Consider the following 20,763-nt stretch of genomic DNA (forward strand, 5'->3'; position numbering starts at 1 on the left):
ATTTATTAACTAGCAGTTATTTTCAGGGCACGCAGATGACATAGCTCCTGCTCTCCTGGATCTCAGGGTTTAGATGAGGACAGAGTGCTTGGGTAACACAGGCCACGGGAGAACGGAAAGGAGGGAGCATCTAACTCACCCCCTCTGGGGGTGTTGGGATAGCTTCACAGAGCAGAGGACGAGCAGAAATGTTCCTGGAGGAGAAGGGAAGTGAGTGATATCCCAGGCAGAGGGAACAGCATGTGCAAGAGACAAGAGGCAAGGGGCAAGGAAGAGCATTGTGTGTGAGACTGACAGGAGGTGGGCGGGACCCATAGGTGGGACTTCGATACCGTTGGAAGCGCTTGGATCCACACTGGGAGAGACCTGGACGTTCGGGGACCATGCTGCAAGATGGAACACTGGTGGGTGGATTCAGATGTCCCTGCAATTAATTAAAGTGAGCACCAGCATGAAGCACAAATGAGAAAACGCTTTTAATTGAGGGCCATGTTTTTCAAAGGTTGCTTGGCTGCCAGCTGACTGTACGCTCTGGTGGGAGAGGCAAAGTGATACTTAGCTTTCTTCAAGCTCCATTAATCTGCCCATTTCTTTCTGCTTCAAATTCCACTTCAAGCACGCAACCGCGCCTCAAAATCACAACGATGTCAATGATTTATAACCCTGTTGGGAGCCAGCGAGCCTCCTGGCAGGTGGTTAGGGTGGGTTGGGTTGACCCAGTCGACCCTCCACGGCTTGTCAGAGAAAGATGGTAGCTCTCCCCTCCCCCTCATTCACGTCCACGTGCACACACACAGGCACATCCGTGCATGCACGTGAGTACACACCCAGCTGTGCAGCCCCGGCACGTGTCTTCAGCCCCTCCTTGTGTGCTGGAAGAACCCAGCAACCCTGCCCAACCTGGCCAGTGCTTCCAGTATCTTCTGTGGGGGGAGCCCAAACATGTCCCTCAAACATCTCTTCTGTGCCAGATGACACCCACCCCACTATCTACTGAACATTACTGTGAACCAGGTACTCAATTTGCATCGTCTTCTAAGTTCATGATGTATGCAAGTCAAGGATGTGTCATCTCCCTCTTTAGTGAGGGGAGACTGTGCGAGAGAGACGTTGAGTGATGGGCATCTGTTTACACTGGGCCAGCAAGAGGTGGGATAAGGATTTGAACCCGTGATGGAGGGGCCCTTTCATTCTACCCCAAGAGCTATCCTGCAGGTGCCACCAATTCCTCTCCTCTTATCCAAACTTGGAGTTGCGATGAAGAGGTTGACTCACTGTCATTGCCTGGGAGAAAGGTTTTGGGAATCAGGACTGGAGGTAGAATTCACTATTTCACTTGTCGACTAGCCTTTTTGGGGAGCCTGCTGGAGTATTGGGTTCAGCAGTGGGGATGCGGGGAGGAACGAGGTGGCCACGGCTCTCAGGATGTTAGTCTGGAGAAGGGGGATCTCAGAGACGACCCATGCAATCCAGCAAGCAAGTGAGGGGGCTGTGGGGCTCAGGTCAGGCCTTGCTCGGGTAAGAGGGGCTTCCCAGGAGAGGCAGATGACCTTGGAGCACAGTTGAGAGGTGGGCTCCTTGGCTGGGCAAGATGGGGAGGTGTTCCAGCAGAGGGAACAGCTGTGCAGGGAGCTCACACCCGGCGGGAAGCCTGGGAAGGGCCCGTGGTCCTATTGTTTATTGTTCAAATTGGGATTTTTTTCTCCCTGATTTTTTAATTCTAAAAAATTTTATACTACATCATAGCTGGAAGAATATACAATGAAACTTGCATATCCTGTATCTGAATTCAGCAACTGTTAACATCTTTCCATGTTTATTTCTCAATTTCCCTCTTTCCCCCCTCTCTCTTTCTCTCTCTCTCTAATACATGTATATGTATGTATGTATATCTCTATATATGATGTGAGTGCCTGCTTTTATATGCATACATTTTCTTTTTGCTAAACTATTTGGAGATAAGTTGCAAACATAGCATTTTGCCCCTAAAACTTACCGTCTCTCTATAAAATGGCAATAGCTTTATTTTAGTGTTGTTCAAAAGATTAAAAAATGTTATTTAAAAGGCCTTGAGAGCACACTCTGATCCGTACGGTTGCAGTTTCCATGGGGCACCTAGTGTGGGCTTGCTATAGATCAGAACTTCCCTTATAAAGTCTCATTTCATTTACACACCAACTATAGGCATTGTCATTCCTCTTGCAAATGGGGAGCAGTTGAGACTCAGAGAGGAAAAGCGACTTGCCCAAGGTCTTACAGCCATGAAGTCATGAAGCTGCTATTCCAGCGCACGGGTCTTGCTCCAAAGCCTGTGCTCATTCTAGTGCTTCTGGGTGGACGTGAGTTCTCTCACTTTGAGCTTGGGATAGAATTCCCACGCCGGGGAAGGAGACCTGAGCTGACTGTGGCTTGGTTAGAGGTTGACACTTCATTTGAAGGTGATCTTCACATTGTAACTGAGAAGATTGTAAATGGCACAGGAGGAAAGAAGGAACAATTTGCTCCAGGACTTCCTCTGAAATCTTTCATGTGTCAGTGAAAACTGCTCAGAAACACATGTCATAGTCTCACAGAAATATTTGCACCATTAAGAAGATAGTGCACAAACGGCGTTGGGCTGAGAATCAGGACACCCGTGGGACTTGTTTCTAACTGGCCAGTGGAACTTGAACTTACCCCTTTCCCTCTCTGAGCCTCAGTTTCCTATTCTGCAAAATGGAGATGATAACCTAACTTGTCTACCTGGAGAGGGTGTTGAGAGAATCAAAACAAACGACAAAGGCCAAAGCAATCTGTAAACTCTGAAGTGCTGTGCATGTGGGAGGGTTTATTCAGAGACTGTGTGACTTGAGGGGGGGGGCAATTCCCTTCAACAGGTGTGCAGCTGTCACCTTAACCTGGAATAATGTCCTCAACTTTTGAGATGCTCCTATTTATTTCTTTAGGGAGGTGAGAGGACTATGACTTCTGGCTTAGACCCTACTCAGCACCTAGTGATCATCACCTCCCAAATGGGCCTCTTTGAGTGGAAGTTTTCCTGAAACATAACCTCCGGGAGGGCAGATGATTTGCTTTGTTCACTGCTGTAGCTCCAACACCTAAAACGATGTTCGGCACATAGTAAACACTTAATACATATTTCTGGAATTGATTTTTCAAATGATTTGTCATAACTCTCAGATTGGGAGACACAAGATGGGGCAGGGTGCCCTTTTCATATCTGTACCCACAGTGCCGGGCAAAGCATGGAACAAATCTTATGGTTGATTGAAGGATTGGATGGATCATATTATTATATCCTCACCTTAATGTTACTCTAAAAGTTCACAAGATGACCACGTTTTATTTTCACATCAATTACATTTCCTTTAAGTGATGTGAGTCAAACCTGTATCAGTCAGCTTTGCTAGGTTCCACTGTAGGAATAAACACCGCCAAAATTTCAGTGGATGACAACAAATATTTTTTTTTCAGCCTTCAGATCATTGAGGCTCTGATTCAGTATTTTTCCATTCTGTGACTCAAACAGTAGCCCCTTATCTTGATCTTGGGCAGAGGGGAAAATGCAGTGAATCTTGCAGCCTCTGTTGGATGTGCGGAAATCACTGCTGCTTATGTTCCACTGGCCAGGGCAAGTCACATGACCCAGTCTGATATCAATAGACCTGGGATGTATATTTCTCTTGCAGGAAGTCCTATCAACACCATGGCAGTGAGTGGGGGCGCACAATCCTTACAAGGCAGAAGGAGTACAATTGGCCACATTGGCCTTAAAAATGCTTGGACCTGATTGAAGGCCCTTCTTTGTTTTGATCTCAGAATTCCTGAACGCTTGGCTGGAAAAGACTTTTGGATGAAGTCACCATTATGACAGATCAGGAGCCTGAAATCTGGAAATAAGAAGGAGTTTATCATTGATTCTACACATCATTTCCCCCCTGATTTTATCATGTTTGAACAAGAACTACACAAGTAAATCTTGCTTTATAAATTTCATGGAATAGAGAGTGAAAACTCTCTCTTCCTGAGGGTGGCCCACACCCCCTACTTCCCAGTGCAACTCTCTCTTTGTTGCCCTGAGGGGACAAGTCAATTGAAAGCACACAGGGATGGTATGCACACTCAGAGACCAGGAGCCACAGGAGGAAACCTACAATGGTGGCACAATATGGTACACTCACCAAGTCTGGATGCATGGAGGGCTGGCCCCAACCTGGACTTGGGGGAGAAGAAGCCTTTCCAAAGAAGATGGTCTTGAAGGAAGAGTTAAGGTTCAGACAGCAGAGAGGACAGGGCACACGGGCCTTGAAACTGAACAAATCTGAGTGTCAGCCCAAGTCATACCCTTTCCTAGCTGTATGATCTTGGCCTCTCTGAACTTCCATCAAACAGGGTTTACAGCACCTTCCCTGAAGGGTTGCTGTGAGAAAGAAGAGTTAATACATGTTATGTGCCTCCTAAGTCGTGGGGTTGCACAAACAAGGGAAGACCATTCACCCTAGTCTCCTCCCTGGAGCTGACTTTCCCACCACCCCTTCTCCTCCTGAGCCCTGCCTGCCCCCAGCCACCATCACTGCTCCTTGCGGGGTAATTCCCTAATTAGTTGAGCTAAGGTGTCAATGACTGACCGTGGTTTTTGTATTTCAATACAGGGCTCCTGTCTTACTCCAGAAGGGGGGTTGAGCTGCCATTTTGGGCACCAGAGTCAAATAAGGGAAAGGATTCTTTGTGTGTGGTGAGGGCATGGACCCTGGAAATCTTATTGTGTGGGTGGGCCATGTCCTCCAACCATGCCAGGGCCTCTGCTAGACTATATCACATATTTGTACAAATTAGAAAACCACGGTCAAACTGACCACCTACCTGCTCTACTAGGGCCGTTGTTCAGTGCACAGCCTGCTCAGCTGTCCAAGGCTGACCTGTAGCCTAGTGTCCCTTGTCTCCTTACCCCAGACCATCACTTCACCTTCTGACAGAGGACTCTTGAAGGTGCTGGAGACTGGCCATGGCTGCCACTGGAAAGGGTACTACTTCTTTCAGGGCCCAGCTCCTCACCCCACAGAAGACCAGCAGTCTTAGAGCCCCACTGAACCTTACACTCAATCTCTCAGTTCCAGTGACTCTTTTCCTGCAGCCTCAGGACTCTCTGGAACCCACTTGTTTCAATAAAGAAGGTCAGGCTTTGTCCCTTTCCAGGCTTATTGCCCGCTGAGCCCAGAACCCACCTTCCCAGAAGCTGCCAGGGTGACTGAGTTGTGAACCGGCCTCCTCACTCCTGATCCCGCACAGTGGGGGCTTGGAGCAGCCAGCCTCGCACAGGGTGGCAGCAAAGGCCAGTGGATCTGCCAGGGGACCCCTCGGCACTTCTTGGAGGCCCAGATGGAATGGGCCCCCCATTCTGTCTGCTTTTCTTATTGGGCTGTAAAGAGCAGACAGGGAAATGACTAGGGGTACATACACTTCATCATTTTTCAAGCCTGGTGCAAAAATTAGCACCATGATTTGTTACACAGTCCAGTCACTTTTGGCTCTTCCCCTTTAGAAGAACTACCCAAATAACCGCACAAATGATTAACAAAATGTCAGATTACAAGTTCTAAACTGCGATGCTTTCTTACACTACCTGACTGTAGCTGGACTGAGCCTGCTGTCAGAGACCACAAAATTCTTCTCTCAAAGGTCTTTAAGAACCAATGACTTGCATCTTTCTGGACATTTCTGGTCCTGGGAGGTGATGGGGTCAGTCTCAAAGACCTCGGAGGGCTCCTTCTGACCTTCTGCCGCCAGGGTGAATATCAGTTCTGGATGAAAAAAACAGACCCGTTTTTCGTCAAGAATAACAATTTTGTAGGGCAGTTTCCCTTTGCAAACAGTATTATCAGCAATGTTTTCAAAACACTCCGATCTTTATCTTGGTGGCACTGAGGGTAAAAATCAGTCAGTCACACGTTCCCCATCTCTGCCGGCCAGTCCTCTTTCTGAGACGCGAATTAAATTTGAGTGATGTTCCCTGTACGCCAGGCCTCTGCTAGGCTCAGAGGAAGATATGGAAATAAATCATGACAGTTCCTGCCTAGGGGGAGTTCGCTGTCTAGTGAGGGACACGGGATGTATCCGGAAATGGTTATAACAGAATTAAAAAGCACTTTGGGAGCAGTGGCTGGGGTAATGGGGGAGGCGTGGGTGGTTGATTATTTTTAATTAGAAGGTTTGGAAAAGCCTTCCTAGGGGAAGAAGGGTTTGCGATGGGCTTTAGAGGATGCTAGGATTTCAAGAAGGCGCATGGGGCAAGGTGGGTCTGAAGGATATTTCAAGAGGAGAAAGGTGTTCACAAGGTGAAGACTGGGAAAGGCCAGAGCATACCGGGTGAATGGGGGGCCTTCGGGGTGGACTGGAGGGTAAGGCCTTTGAGGGGCCTCAGAGGAGGAGAGGACCAGAAACATACCAGAGATCCAGGTTTTGGAACGGCTTGTGGGTGTGGAATCGATGCACTGATTCACGACTCCTTCATGTGCCAGGTTCTGTCCCATATGTTATGGATTCCAAAGGGAACCAATTTGCAGTCCTACCCTCAGCCTGCAGGTTAGCTGTAGGGGATGGAAAAAAGAAGAAAGAAAGGAAGGAAGGAAGAAAGGAAGAAAGGAAGAAAGGAAGGAAGGAAGGAAGGAATGAAGGAAGGAAGGAAGAAAGAAAGGAAGAAAGGAAGGAAGGAAGGAAGGAATGAAGGAAGGAAGGAAGAAAGAAAGGAAGAAAGGAAGGAAGGAAGGAAGGAAGGAAGGAAGGAAGGAAGAAAGAAAGAAAGAAAGAAAGAAAGAAAGGAGAAGAAATAAAGAAAGAAAGATAAATAATAGAACAGGATAAACTCTATGATCGAGATTAGGTCGGAGAAGGAAGCAAGTGTTCTGACCTAAGAGAGAGTGAGGGGAAAGCTTCACAGAAAAAGGGCCACCTTTGCATTGAGTCTTGAAGAAGGGTGCGAAGAAGGCTCAACTTCATTTTGCTTGAATTTCTGTTAATCCATGATTTCTCAACTGAGAGTGATTTTGCCTCCCTGGGGACATCTGGTAATGTGAGATGTTTTTTGATTGTCATGACCTGCGAGTGGGGAGCTGTTGTCATGATAACTCTGTGTAACAAACCACCCCCTAAACTCAACAACTTGCAACAAGCAACAGAGCCAGCATTCGTTTTCCTGTCGTAGGGGTGTCGGGCCAGCCAGGGCTGCGCTGCTGCAGGCTGAGGAGAGGCCGGGCTTGGCTCTGAGGCTTCAGGTCCGTTTCAGGACTGTCGCACGAGTCTCCTGATTTCCTTGTACCCACCAGTTACCCGGGCGGGTCCATTTCACAGCAGGTCACGGGGGTGCAAGAGGGGACTCCAACCTCTGCAGGAAACTGGAAGAGAGGCCATGCACCTCTGGACACATGTCAGTGTGTGTCAGCCTCCTTGGTCAGCCAGAGCTTTCTTGGGGCATCTCTTCACCCTGAGAGATTGGGGATTCTCCCATGAATCCCTGGGCAGAAGTCCCGAGGGGAGGCAGAAGCCTCGGTTCTAATCCAGTGAGGTCTCCACATTGCTGGGTGACCAGGAGGTGTGAGGCCTGAAGCTTTTGGAATTTGGGGAGCTTTTTCCTAAGAAGAGGATAAAAATGATAAACACTTAATTAGATAACAGGGCTGCGACAGTTCATTTTATACGTCAACATGGCTAGGTCCTAGGGCCCAGGTATCTGGTCAAGCACGATTCTGGGTGTTTTTGTGAAGATGATTTTTTGGATGATATTAACATTTAAATAAGTGGACTTTGAATAAACCATAGTGTGTGGGGGCCTCATTCAATCAATAAAGGCCTTAATCGAAAAAGACTGACCTCCCTGGAAGAAGAAAGAATTCTGCCAGCAGATGGCCTTCAGTCTTGAGCTACAACCTTTCCCTGGGCCTCCAGCCTACTGGTCTACCCTGCAGGTTTTGTGCTTACCAAGCCTCCATAATCATGTGATCCAGTTTCTTGAGGTGCATCTCCCTCTCTGTCTCCTTTGCTTTCTCCATACGTGCGCACGTGCGCACCCCCCCCACCCACCCCATTGATTCTATTTCTCTGTAGAACCTTGAATAATACAAGGACCCTGGAAGGGTCCTATGCAACTCAGGGTCCCTGATGCTCCACTGTAAAATTCTCCCTGTGAGCTGACTCTCAGTTTTCTGTCCATAACATGGTGAGGGGTGCCCGGATGATCCCTGGGCCCTTCCCAGCCCAGATTGTGGTGAGGAGGCCCCAGCACACAGACTGGCTGCGTTCTCGTCACTCACACCTACAGATCTTTGAGCACCTTCCCCAGATGGTAAAAGGTCAGAGCCTCCTGGCTTGTCTTGGTGTCTCCCAGGGTCCACAGCCCACGCAGCGTGAGGCAACGAAGCAGAAAGAGGAAGAACGGAGGGTCACTCATCACACGAGGAGCTACCGGCAGGCTGAGAACCTCAGGCCCAGCCACACTGATTGTTTCTTCATTCGAGCTCTTGTCGGTTCACTCCTTTCTGAGGGCCACAGCCTCTAGTTTGAGGGCCACAAAAAGAAGGATGTGTTGGCTCTGTGATGTTGAGCTGTGACAAAACACCCTTGCTGAGGCCTGATTGTTGCCTGCCTGTTACATCTCTGAGAATATCCTTTGAAAAAGGCATCCTGGCATGGACAGAGCCCTGGAGTGGAGTCTGGAGAGCAGGTGCCACTCTCAGGAGTGATGCCAAGTGGCCAGGAGACCCTGGTCCCTCACGTCTCCTGGGGGCTTCCGCGGAGCGCTTGGGCTTTGCTGGGTGGTCTGAGATCATCCTGGTAGTAACATCCATGGACCAACGCTGCAGCTCGCTCTGCTGCCCCCACGCGCTTGGTGACTTGATCCTTCTGAGAAGACAGCGGGACTGGGCAACCCTTTGGGCACTGAACTTTAAACTCTTCTTGAGCTGGGTAGATTCACCCCCACCCCCAAAAGTCAACTCCCCCCCCCCAAAAAAAAACAATTAAATAAGCCAGGAAGCAAGCAAATGAACAAATTCAGTAGTTTAAAGTTTTGTTAAGGGGTACAGCTCCTGTGATTTGGTGTGTGTGCATGTGTGTGTTTGTATGTGCATGGTGTGTGTGTGTGTGTGTGTGTGTGTGTGTGTATGCAGAAGTGGGGGTGGGAGGAAATGACCTCTGCCTGGCTGGGGTGCATTATGCAGAGACCTCCCCCTCCTTCCTCAACCCTCTAGCCAGCAGCCAGCTTATGGGCTACAGGAGAGGGTCATCGGGCCTTTATCATCAGAGGAAGAATTCCTCCGTCTGGCTGGAGAGGAGACGGTGCATGAAAAATGGTGGCAAGGGGTCAGGAGGCGAAGGCAAGTGAGAAAACACTTTCATCTATTATCCTGGGGTCAATGGGCTCCCATCAGGGAACCTTGAGGCCGCCATGAATGGCCCATTGCAGGATGAGCAGCTTTGTGTGGCTGCCGCCCCGTGGACCTGACAGGGCAGCTCGCGGGCCAGAGCCCCACCTCGCAATCCCCCATCTCAGGACAATAGCGCCTCAGAAAGTGGTGGGTGGCTCGCCTCCCAGGAGCCTGCTTCTTCTTATCAAAGGGCTTTCACGGGGAATGCCCCGGCCGGCTTGGGAAGAGGCAGAGCCGTCTGTCCGATACTGCGGAGGCATTTCATCCTCATTCCAAAGTCCCCGTCATGGCGATTAGGTTGGCCCGGCTTGAATTTCATCCCGGACCAGTGTGGGTTTCTCAGCTGTTGCTGCTTTTGAGAAGCCACACATAGTCTTTGAATTGAGTAATTTTTATTTGAAAAACAACCCATTCCTGTTTAAATCAGGCCCAAATCTTAGGCTGCAAAAGAGACACACATTCCCTTAAAAGAGGATGTCCAGAGGGCCACCTCTGTCCATCCAGCGACTGCAGACCCACGGCACAGGGAGCTGGCCCCTGGTTTCGGCAAAACCACCATCTTGCCTTCTTCCTGGCACCTTCTTGTCAATAACCCACGGCTATGCATTTGAAAATACCCTGAAGATTAGCTGTGTCTGACTTTGGGACTCCCTTTGTTGAATTAGGGCTGCTCTGCTTTCTATGTCTGTAGAAATATGTCAACTGGGTGGAGAGAACCAGGTATCCGCGCAGTAACCCCCATGCTCCCTGCCACCACCACCCGAGCTTGGGGATCAGGCCTGGGAGAGAAGTGGGCAGTGGGCAGGGATGTGATTTCGCAGCATTGTCATCACATGTGGCATGGAGCCTAGGATCTCATATCCCCAGATGAGTGTTCACAGCACTGATGCAAATCCCCCGTGTTCAGATCCAGAATTGACCCTGACATGGAGATTCCCCCCTTGGCTGCCATGGCTTTCTTGGTAGGCAAAAGTGACTGGACACAAGCAGGGATTTGGTGTGAAATGGAATGATGTCCTTCTGGGCCAAGGCATTGCCGGTGGCTCCCCTGCACAGTCAGTTTAAAATATACTTAGCAAGCTTGTTGGAGGCCAGGCCCACAAGGAGCTGGGGGTACAAAGAGATACAGGACTTGGTCCCTGCCCATGTCAGAGACACATGAATGTATAGATGGATGCAAACATCTGTGATGTGATGAGTATTGTGAAGGAGGTACACAGGAGATACACCCTGCACTTCAAGCACTTTGGGGTTTTTTGGTTTTGTTTTTTATTGAAGACTTTAAGCACTTTGAAAGAAGAATGATATGGAAGAGCACAGCGAGGAGTCTACCTTAGTGGCCTGGGTTAAGTAGTGCTGTTGCAGCAAAGTGTGTTACAGCTCAGTTGTGACAGCAACCTGGATCTGGGCGAGAGACCAGGCAGCACTCGGAAAGTTGGAGAACTAAGGTTTGTTACGCCAGCAGGCCCAGAGGAGTTAACATTCCAAGCTCTGGACCCTGTCTATAGGTTTACACAGCCTTTTATAGGCTACCAGTCTAGACTTTGCAACATTTTGCAGCATCATATGCAAACAAGATATAACAAAGGTGACTAATTAGGAATAAGCTTTGTAGAAATGGGCCAATCAGGAGTGAGGGAAATGGACCAATCAGGATTTAGCTCAGGGAACCGATAGAATCTTAGGGGTAAGTTCCGCTTTCCTAGAAGTAAGCCGTTTCACAGGCAAAAAGCGAGATAATGCCGCTGGGCCAGGGAACTGGATGGTGCTGGCAGGAGAGTAATGGCCCTGCCTGGGGGTCCTGCTGGTCTTTTTCATGGGGTTTCCCACCTCCGTGCCACCTCCAAATTCTTGTCCACCCAGAACCTCAGATGTGATGTTGTTTGGGAGGTCTTGTAGTGTCTTTGTAGATGTAATTAGTTAGAATGAGGTCACACTGAATTAGAGTGACTGGTGTCCTTCTAAGAAGGTCAGGTGGAGACAAAGGCAGAGATTGGAATGAGGCAGCTAAGAATGGCGGGGATTGCCGGCTCCCCTGGGAGTTAGAGGAGCGGCAGGGACTCACTTTTCCTTAAAGCCAGGAAACTCCTGGGAAGGGTTTTAGGCGCATTTAAGAGCATTTGGGATTCTCCTATAAACAATAGGAGACAGGGATGGATTTTGAGCAAGGCAACTTGGTTTAATTCAAGTTCTTAAAATTGTGGGACCTAAGAAGTTCAGCTGGTGCCTGGACCTTGCAGTCTGGTGGCAGTTGCCTCAGGGTTCCACAGCTCCAGTTCCCTCCTAGTTACATACCTCTCAGAGAAGCCAGTGCATGTGTCCCCGTGGGCTTCTTCCAAATGGTCTGTAACAGCCCCTGCTGGCCAAGATGTCACCAGATCTTGCTGCAGCCCACTCTGCAAAAACTGTTTCCTGCTTCTTCCTTCGCCCTGCGCCTCCTCCTTCTCTGGTCCTGAGGGCAACCAGGGTGGCACTGGGCCCACCAGGACCCTCAGGTGCACGTGCCCTTGGACATCGAGGTGCAGCAGTTGCCGCATGTCTCTTGCTGCGTCCTGTCTCCCCAGCCAACTGGCCCCAAACAGCAATTCTCATTCTATTACTTCTCATGTTACTAGGCTCAGCATGGCAATTCTTGAGAGCAGTGATGGGGCTGGGGTCCATAGATGTTCCTCTTGCTCAGGAGTTTGGTGTCTGAGTTGGGAAGACACCTGGGGCGAAAACAGCTGGGCCTACGCCACTTTCTTAGCACTAACTTTATGAAGTCTTCTAGAAGGCAAGTCTGTAATTATTAGTTTGCCTCTCAGTGAACCTGGGGGGATGATTTACCTTCAAACTAATGGATCTGAGTCTTCAGGGCCCCTCATCCCTTACTGGGTAAGTATACCAGGCCCCACTGAAGGTTTCTTCTCTCCTGTAATCATTTTTGCACAGGTGGCTGGATTATTGCTCTTGAAATTCAGCTGTATTCAGGCTACTCTCCAATTTGCTGGAAGTACCAAGACATTGCCCACAAAGATCATGAACTCAAATGCCTCCAGGCTTGGCAGGCAGCAAGAAGGTGCGAAGTGGCCTTTAGGAGAACAGTGAACTGAAAAATGCCCTAACAGCATTCACGTAGGATATCAGACAACAATTGCTGTGGATCAGATTCCGCCTGCCGGAGGTGGTGAGCTTGTGAACTTGACCTAAATGGAAAAAGTCAAACATTTCACCTTTGCATCCAGGATCCACCACTGGCTTCCTCTCCAACCTTCTTGCCCACAACCACCCTGTGGGCATCTAAATTCGCCTGACGGGAGTCTTGCTTCCTTCCTCCTGTTCCTAGGTGTGCTTCCTTTTCCCTGGACCGCTTTATCGCCTGGCTGTCCTCCCCTAACTCAGATCTCATGATGTTCCTGGAGGGCAGGAGCCTGATTTTAATGTCTCCATCCCTCCCTCTGCAACTCTCCTAAGGACCCACCACGAAGGCTGGCTCATAATGGATGCTCAATGAGCCTCATGATTTGATTGATTTTATTTGGTTGTGTAATTTATGTTTCTCTTCCAGCTTCATTGTGAATGTGATCTGAAGGTTGAACTTGAAAACATCAGAATTGTTTTTCCAGTTGTTGTTTTGACTTGGGCTTTGAACGTGAAGTTATCTGGCTTATTATTATATCCTTGCTGTTGCTCCGTCGGCCGGACACTGTTGGTCTTCTCTGCCCTTTGGCTGAGTCTGCTGCTCCTCCGGTCCCCTGTGTACGTCTGCTGCCACCCGGCTCTAAGCTCCTGGGACAGGCCCTGGGCCTCTTCTCCGGATGTTTTCCGCACTATTTCTGACCCAGGGCAGAACACCTTTTAGATGCCCAGGGTTTTCTGATTTGTTGATTTGTTATAAGCAGGGAAGTTTGGGTCTAGGTCAAATTGTAATGGAATATTAATTAGCTTCTGGAAGAAATGCAGATTATCGCAGGCTTACCAGTTCCATCAGAGCCTTTAAGTGGGGGTCCCTGAGCATCTCCTCCTGGCACCTTTGTGGGAAGATACAGCCCATGGAAAAGTTCTGAACCTTGCTGGTCTTCTGATATGGTGGGTCTGAGGGACTCTGGGGTTGCTCTTTGATGCCTAGACGGATAGACATCAGGGTCAGGAGGTCACTGAGCCTCTGTACAGCCAGGGAAAAATCAGTCTTAGAATGGAGACATGACTTAATCATTTATTCAAGGAACATCGACTAAGAACCTAGAGAGGACAGAGACGGAGATTCATGAGGCCTGCCTCATGGAATTCAGTTCTACAGATGAGAGATGGATAGAACATGGGTTATAAGTTCTTGAAAGAAAACCAGAAGGCTGTACAGTGATGGGGGTGCCAGGAGTTGGGGAGCAGAGACCTGTTCCAAACAACAGGCAGTCTGTAAAGGTGACTCTGAGAAGGAGACCTTTGAAGTGAAGGCTGGAGGAGGAGCACAGGTAGGTCAGGTAAGGAGCTGAGAAGAATGTTCTAGATAGAGGAACCAGCACATAGATATGCTGAGCCAGGAAGGTGCCTGGCGTATTCTAGGAGTGTGGGTGAAACTTAGTGAATCAGGGAGAGAGAGGACGTGAAGTGGAGAGGGAGGAAGGGGCTAGAACGAAGTGGGGATACTTTGGAGGCCAGTGGAAAGAGTTTGGATTTATTTTAAATGTAGTGTACAGTTATTGGAGGGTTTTGAGAATAGAACTGTTATTTTAAAAGAACCCAGCTCCACCGGGGGGAATACAGTCAAGTTGCCCATGGGTTGCTGTTGCAATTGCCCAGCTAAGAGGTGAGGGGGCTTGACAAATGGACAGACTCAGGATGCCTTGGGATCAGAGATGAGAAGACTTGCTGAAGGATGGATGTGGAGGTGGGGGACAGGAAATTAACCAACAGGATTTGTTCCGTTCCCCCCACTTTACTCCCCTCACTCATACTCCTTAACCCTCACATTCCTCCACAGTTGTCCACTCTGCGTCAGACCCATCATAAAAATACTCAGGTCTAACCAATGCTCTGGGTCTTCGTTTCCTCATGAAGTCCCTGGGGTCACATAAAACTTATATGAAATAAATTCATGCGCTTTTCTCCTGTTAATCTGTTTTTGTCAGTTTAACTTTCAAACCCAGCCAAGGACCCCAAGAAGCTTGAGGTAAACCTTCTCCTCCCCTACAGTGGTCCATTGATTAAACTGGGGGAGATTGGAGTCAGGACAGATTTGGTGATGGAAGAGGAGCAATAAATACTTTTGGGTTAGGAGCATGTTGAGTTTGAGATACCCACTGGATTCCTAAGAGGAGAGGTCAAGCAGACAGTCAAATTTATATGCCAGAAGCTTAAGAGAGGGGCCTGAGCTGGAGAAAGGAATGAGGACCCTGTAGCAAGAAAGGCAATTTGCTATTCAGTATTCATTTCCCTTATTTTTTAGCAATAAGAACTCCACTCAGATTATAGATGACATCCCTCAGGTTCCCTTGTAGCTAGGCATGCCTGTTTTTGGCCATTGAAACATAACCACAGAGAATGATCCTCAAAAAAAGATATGGTCACTATCTTTCCCCTTCCTCTATTCTGATGTTTGAAACCTGTCTGTGATGGCTGGTGCTCTAGCAGTCATCTTGGATCTGGAGGATGAGATCCATATCTTAGAGAGGGTAAAAGAGGAAGATGGAGAAAGCTTATGTCTTTCATAATTGTCTTGCCTTTATACCAGCCCTGGATGCTTATATCTGGACTTCCTTTATAGGGGAGAAAAATAATTATTTTTTCTATTTTTAATCTTATTTTCAAATTAACATATAATAAATATGATCTTTTGGGGGAGTTCAACGATTTTTAACACAGGAATAGATTTGTGTTGCCACCAGCACAGTTAAGACCCATTATGGTTCCTTCCCCCCAAAACTCCCTTTTGCTATCTCATTGTAGTCACACCCTTCCTGCACCCCAACCTACCTGGCTGTCACTGATCTGTTCTCCATCACTATAGTTTTGTCTTTTTGAAAACATCATATAAATGGAATCACACAGTATATAACTTCTTGAGGCTGGCCTCTTTCACTTAGGAAAATGCATTTAACATTTGTCCATGTTGCCATGTGAATCAAAAGCTCATTCCTTTTCATTCCTGAGTAGTATTTCGTTGTATGAATGCCTAACAGTTGGATTTTCCATTCAAATGTTTAAGGACATTTAAGTTGTTTCCAGGTCCAAGTGATTACAAATAGAGAAACTAAAAACATTCATGTAAAGATTTTTTGTGTGAATTTAAGTTTTGATTTTCCTAGGGTACATATCTAGAAGTAGGATTTCTGGTTTGACTATATAAACATAAAGTATGCATTTGCCTATAAGAAACTGTCAACCTATTTCCTGGAGTATCTGCATTATTTTACATTTCTGGTAGCAATGGACAGGGAAATTATTTGCTCCACACCCTTGTCAGCACTTGGTATTATCAGAGTTTTGTATTTTAGCCATTTTAGTAGGTATGTTATATTATCTCATAGTGGTTTTAATTTGCATTTCTTTAATGGCTAATGATGCTGATTATCTTCTCATGTGTCTATTTGCCTGAGCTCTGAAGGGCCCTGTGCTTTGTTTTAATGCTCTGTTGTCACCAACTTGAAATTGAACAAGGGTCCCATATTTTTATTTTGTGGTGGGTCCTGCAAATTATGTGGCCAGCCTTGCCTGCCCTGTGTCCAGACAGCAAATATTAAAGACAGTAACAGAACTTGGCCATCTTTGTGTACAACTGGCTTTCCTGGCCGACAGACTGGGCCATTTATTTTTATTACACATAAATAAGTCCTTACAATACACCCACATTCACAAATTCACTAGACAAATGGTCCATCTGGAGTTGCTGGGTGGACACAACTTTTACCACACTTTACTGTTCCTCTCTATGTCTCTAGATCTTTTTTGCTTGATTAGATTTTACCCAGTAGGACTGCAAATCGCCCATTCATAAATACGTGTGTCTTGGTGGTGGGGATGGTGAAGATGGATTCTGTTACTAGAAGAAGTGTTAAAGGAACACGGAGTGCTGCTCATTTTACTTATTTATTTGCAATTTTGTCTACACTTAGAGATCATTTTAGAGAAGTAGGAACTGTGTCTCAGAGAAGCTAAGTAATTTTTATAAAATCACACTGCTAGTGAGTGAGGAAAATCCTCGTCTGGCTTCAGTACCGGGGGCGGGGGCTGGGGGTGTCTTTCTGATATTACTTGTTTGAATCTCTGATTTTCTCTGTCGATCAGCCATGGGTATTTTGGACATCTTTAATCATCTTTTGGATATCGCAGGCAACTATTCCTAAGAAAGCTCTCGTTCGCTTTCCTATTGATACTTGGAACATCTTTGCTGCATTGCTAGGTGTGATCGTTGCGTCAAGTTTCGACCATCTTGGAGTGGAACACCTGGTGGAGGGCCATTATCCCATCAAGTGATGGACAGCCATCTGAGGAGAGCTATTCATGAAGCTGGGAGTCTCTTTTCTGCTTGGAAAAGGGAGCTTTGTACATTCTTCTGTTTTGGCTCATAACTGCCCTCCAAGAGGGAGGGCTGGGCAGAAGGGCCGGGGCCTTAGGCATTCTGGGAGACGGAAGCAGGCGGCCTTGGGCCATGGGCTGGCCCGCTCCGCCCTGCCCTTCACCCAGATTCCGCCCTGCTCCCTGGGCTCTTTGGGAAACTGGCTTCCGGAGCTGACACATGTTTCTTTGTCTGGCCCCAGCTGTTGGCATCTGTCTTCATTCATTAAGCAGAAAGGGAGTTCTCAGAACTGCTTCTGCAGTCTGTCGCCGTGGAGCTGCCGCACTTAGACCCTGGCAGCTCCAAATCAGAGATGTCAAAGTAAGCCAGGGGGCTGGCCTGAGCTCCGCAAGCCTCAGGCTGGGGCTGGATGCCTCTCTGCTGTAATCTGGTCCCCGTGATAGCCTGCGCCGTAGCCGTCATTAGCCTCATTTTAAAAGAAAAGGAGACTGAGGCTCAGAAGGTTGTGGGGAGACTCAAAGCAACAGACTCAGAAGAGGCAGGATCTGACCCCTGTTTAGCATGAGTCAAAATTCTCAGAACATTCCCCTCATTGCTGTTGTTGCCAACAGAAAACTGCAGCCCTCTTTTCTGCTCTTGAAAAGCTGAGGGCTTGCCTCTAGGGAAGAAAATCGTGTCATCCTTGGGGAGAACACTGGTACTCTGGGGCCAGGCTCCTGACCGTAGCTTGCCTCTCTGCTGGGAGGAGCCTCCCGGCTCAGCCGTATGGTCACCGAACATCGTACGGACGCATTCATCGGCGGGAATCCTATTTCAAACAGCTCTCCGACTCTGATGGCAGGAAAAGCATGAACTAAGCACAGTTTAATGAATTCTGATCTCACAGGCAGAGGCTGTCTGATCAGGGACAACTGTGCTCACACACAAGGCAGGAAAAATCGCTCTGGCCTGAGAAGCAGGGATGCATTCAAATGATGCTTTTGCTGCTTCAAGATGGATCATCTGTTTTTTTAGCAAATTCATCAGAGACGTTCGTTTTATCTGTGACTCGTCCTCATCTTTCTGGGAAAATATACCCTTTTTTTCACCTGGAGAGCAATAAAGACCTCTGATCCCACTCATGCTGACAGAAGGAAATGAGTTGCTTCACTTCCCGCCTAATAACGGTATCTCGAACTCTTGTAGGTTTTTATTTGAAATCTTAAACATCTTAGCAAATCCACACACATAGCGCAACCACCAAGCTGTCTTCGAGAAAAAGCCAGGGGGGAGATCGTCATTTAAATTTCAAGGAAAGGACTATGAGACAGGAGAATGGAGCATGCTTCATCCTCCTTCCTTTAAGAGCCTGGAGGTCTCCATCCTGAGATGATATCAACATCTTCTCAGTGCCGCTGTGAAGGAGAAGTGAGGGTACCACCCAGAGGGTGAAGTCTTCAGGATTCAGAGGGTGGAGTCTGCCCAGAGCCAGGATCTTACTAGGAAGTCTGCAAAGTTCTGCCCCATAAATCACCTCGTTTACACCTTACGACTGCTCTGGAGGAGGGAAAGCTGCTCTCATTTTAAAGATGAAGCTACCATGACACAGAGCAATCAGACAACTGGCACAGGGTCACACAGCTACCAAGGGACAGGATCAGAGGATGTCCCCACACCCCAAGTGGACCACTGACATTTAAGGCAAGCCCCTTCCCCTCTCCAAATCCCAGCTGTCCTGTATGTAAAATGAGATGGCAGTGCTTTGTGAACACTAGATAACTTTTATTAACATATCATGGAAGCACTTGCCTTTTCTGGAAGTGAAAACTGCAGGTTTTGTTCTCCGCAGAAGAGTAGGGAGGAGGGCAGCTGAGGAGGGAGGACCACGGGCCCATTCTCCCTCCATCTTTTCATTCGCTTGTCCATGATGTTTCCAGCACTGAGTCCAAAGCTTGGGATTCAGATGGAGAGGACAGTCATGAGGGGCTCACAGTCTTCTAGAAAAAACAAGCATGTTACAAACAAAACCAGTACAAACGGGAGATAAATGCTCTGATAGATATATATATATAGGGAGTTATGGGAACAGAGAAACAGAGCAACCAACTGACTGACTCTGAGCAAGTCATTTAAATAATTTTGGGCCTCAGTGTTCTCATCTGTAAAATGGAATGGTAGTAATTTGTATTTGTGCTTTACAGAGTTGCAGGGAGTGAAGAATCTAGTCGTCTCAGCCCCTGGTATTGTGTTAGGAACTCAGTGAGCATTTAATGGATCTGAGGAGGGTCGTGGGGCTTTCTCCAAAGTTTCTGGATTCTTCAGCCTAAAGCTTTCCTCAACAGTCTGGCCTGAAGGGAGCTTCCGGGAGGTCCTGTGCCCTCTACAAAGTGACCCCTGCCAGTCATTTTCTGGTCCTCCCTAATTTGCTTCCCGCAACTTTTCCTGTTAGATTTTGCAGGTGCCTTTGGCCTCTTCCCCCAGCAGTTAAGAGCTAGGAGTGGATAAAAGCTAGAGCTCTGGTGTCAGGCAGATATTGGCTCAAATCCAAGTTAAACCTGGGAAAAGTTGCTTCATGTCTCTGAGCCTCAGTTTCCTTGTCTGTAAAGGAGGGACAGTGAGAATCCTTCCTGTATGGGGGCTGCGGTGAGAACAGAAGGAGGGGTGCAGGTGAAGCACTGAGCTGGTGCCGAGTCAGCTGGTGCTCAGGAAGGGATCTTCCCCTGCTCCCTCCTCCCCCGCCCTCCTCCCACTCTGCTCGCCACCCCCCTCTCTCCTGATGGCCCTCCTCTCCCTCTTCCCCTCCTTCTCCTCATTGTCACTGTTAAGTGCAAGGCCAAGTGTTGCACGATTCTCACCCTGTACTCGCCATGTTCAGTTTTGCACTTGCAAAGTGGGGTCCCCCAGCACCACGTTCAGGGGCTGGAGCCCACATTTGTTCCATCTCCCCGGAGGCCTGAAGAGAGCAGGGGACCTGGAGGCATGCTAAGGTGGGAGTTTCAGTCCCTACTAGCTGTGTGACTTTGGGCAAGTCACTTTCCCTCTCTAAGCCTAAACTTCCCCAATGGTAAGACAGGATAATAACACCTTTCCCACAGGTTTGCAGTGAAGAGTAAATGAGATCATCTAAGTTGGGAGCTGGATACATAATGGATTCTCCCTTCTTCTTGCTGGCCAGAGGCTCGATGCCTGTTCTGTAGAACACACAGGGCTGTAAATGCAATTGGTCCTCCATATCTGTGGATTCCACATCCTCAGATTCAACCAACCGTGGATCAAAATATTCAGAAAAAAGGTCCAGAATGTTCCAGAATCAAAACTTGAATTTGCCATGTACTGGCAACTATTTACAAAGCATTTATGTTGTATTTACAACTATTTACATGGCACTTACATTGTATTAGGTCTTATAAGTCATCTAGAGATGATTGAAAGCATATGCGAGGATGTGCATAGGTTATATACAAATACCACACCATTTTATAGAAAGGACTTGAACATCCACAGATTTTGGTGTCTGTGGGGGGTCCTGGAACCGATCTCCCACAGATACAGAGGGACAGCGACATTCAGTCAACCCATAGTGCCGTATCCTGGAGAGGTCCGCGTGCTTCCAGTGAGAGTCTTCCTCCAGGGAAGTCACCTCTCTGTGGCCCCTCAAATCATCTGTTCCACACAGGAGGACCTGGGGTCAGAGGAGTGTGGCTTCTCAAGAATGATGAAGCTGAAAGTAGTACCTCGTTTGCTGGTGAAGGTGGTCTACAGGCTATGCCTGTGTCTTTGGAGAACACCTTCCAGACAATCCCTTTTATTTTGTGGGAGCCTGACATCTGTCCTATGAGTTGGGCATTTGATAATAACAGAGATGCAACG

Source organism: Camelus bactrianus, chromosome 15 (assembly GCF_048773025.1).
Source record: "Camelus bactrianus isolate YW-2024 breed Bactrian camel chromosome 15, ASM4877302v1, whole genome shotgun sequence".
NCBI classification, from domain to species: Eukaryota; Metazoa; Chordata; class Mammalia; order Artiodactyla; family Camelidae; genus Camelus; species Camelus bactrianus.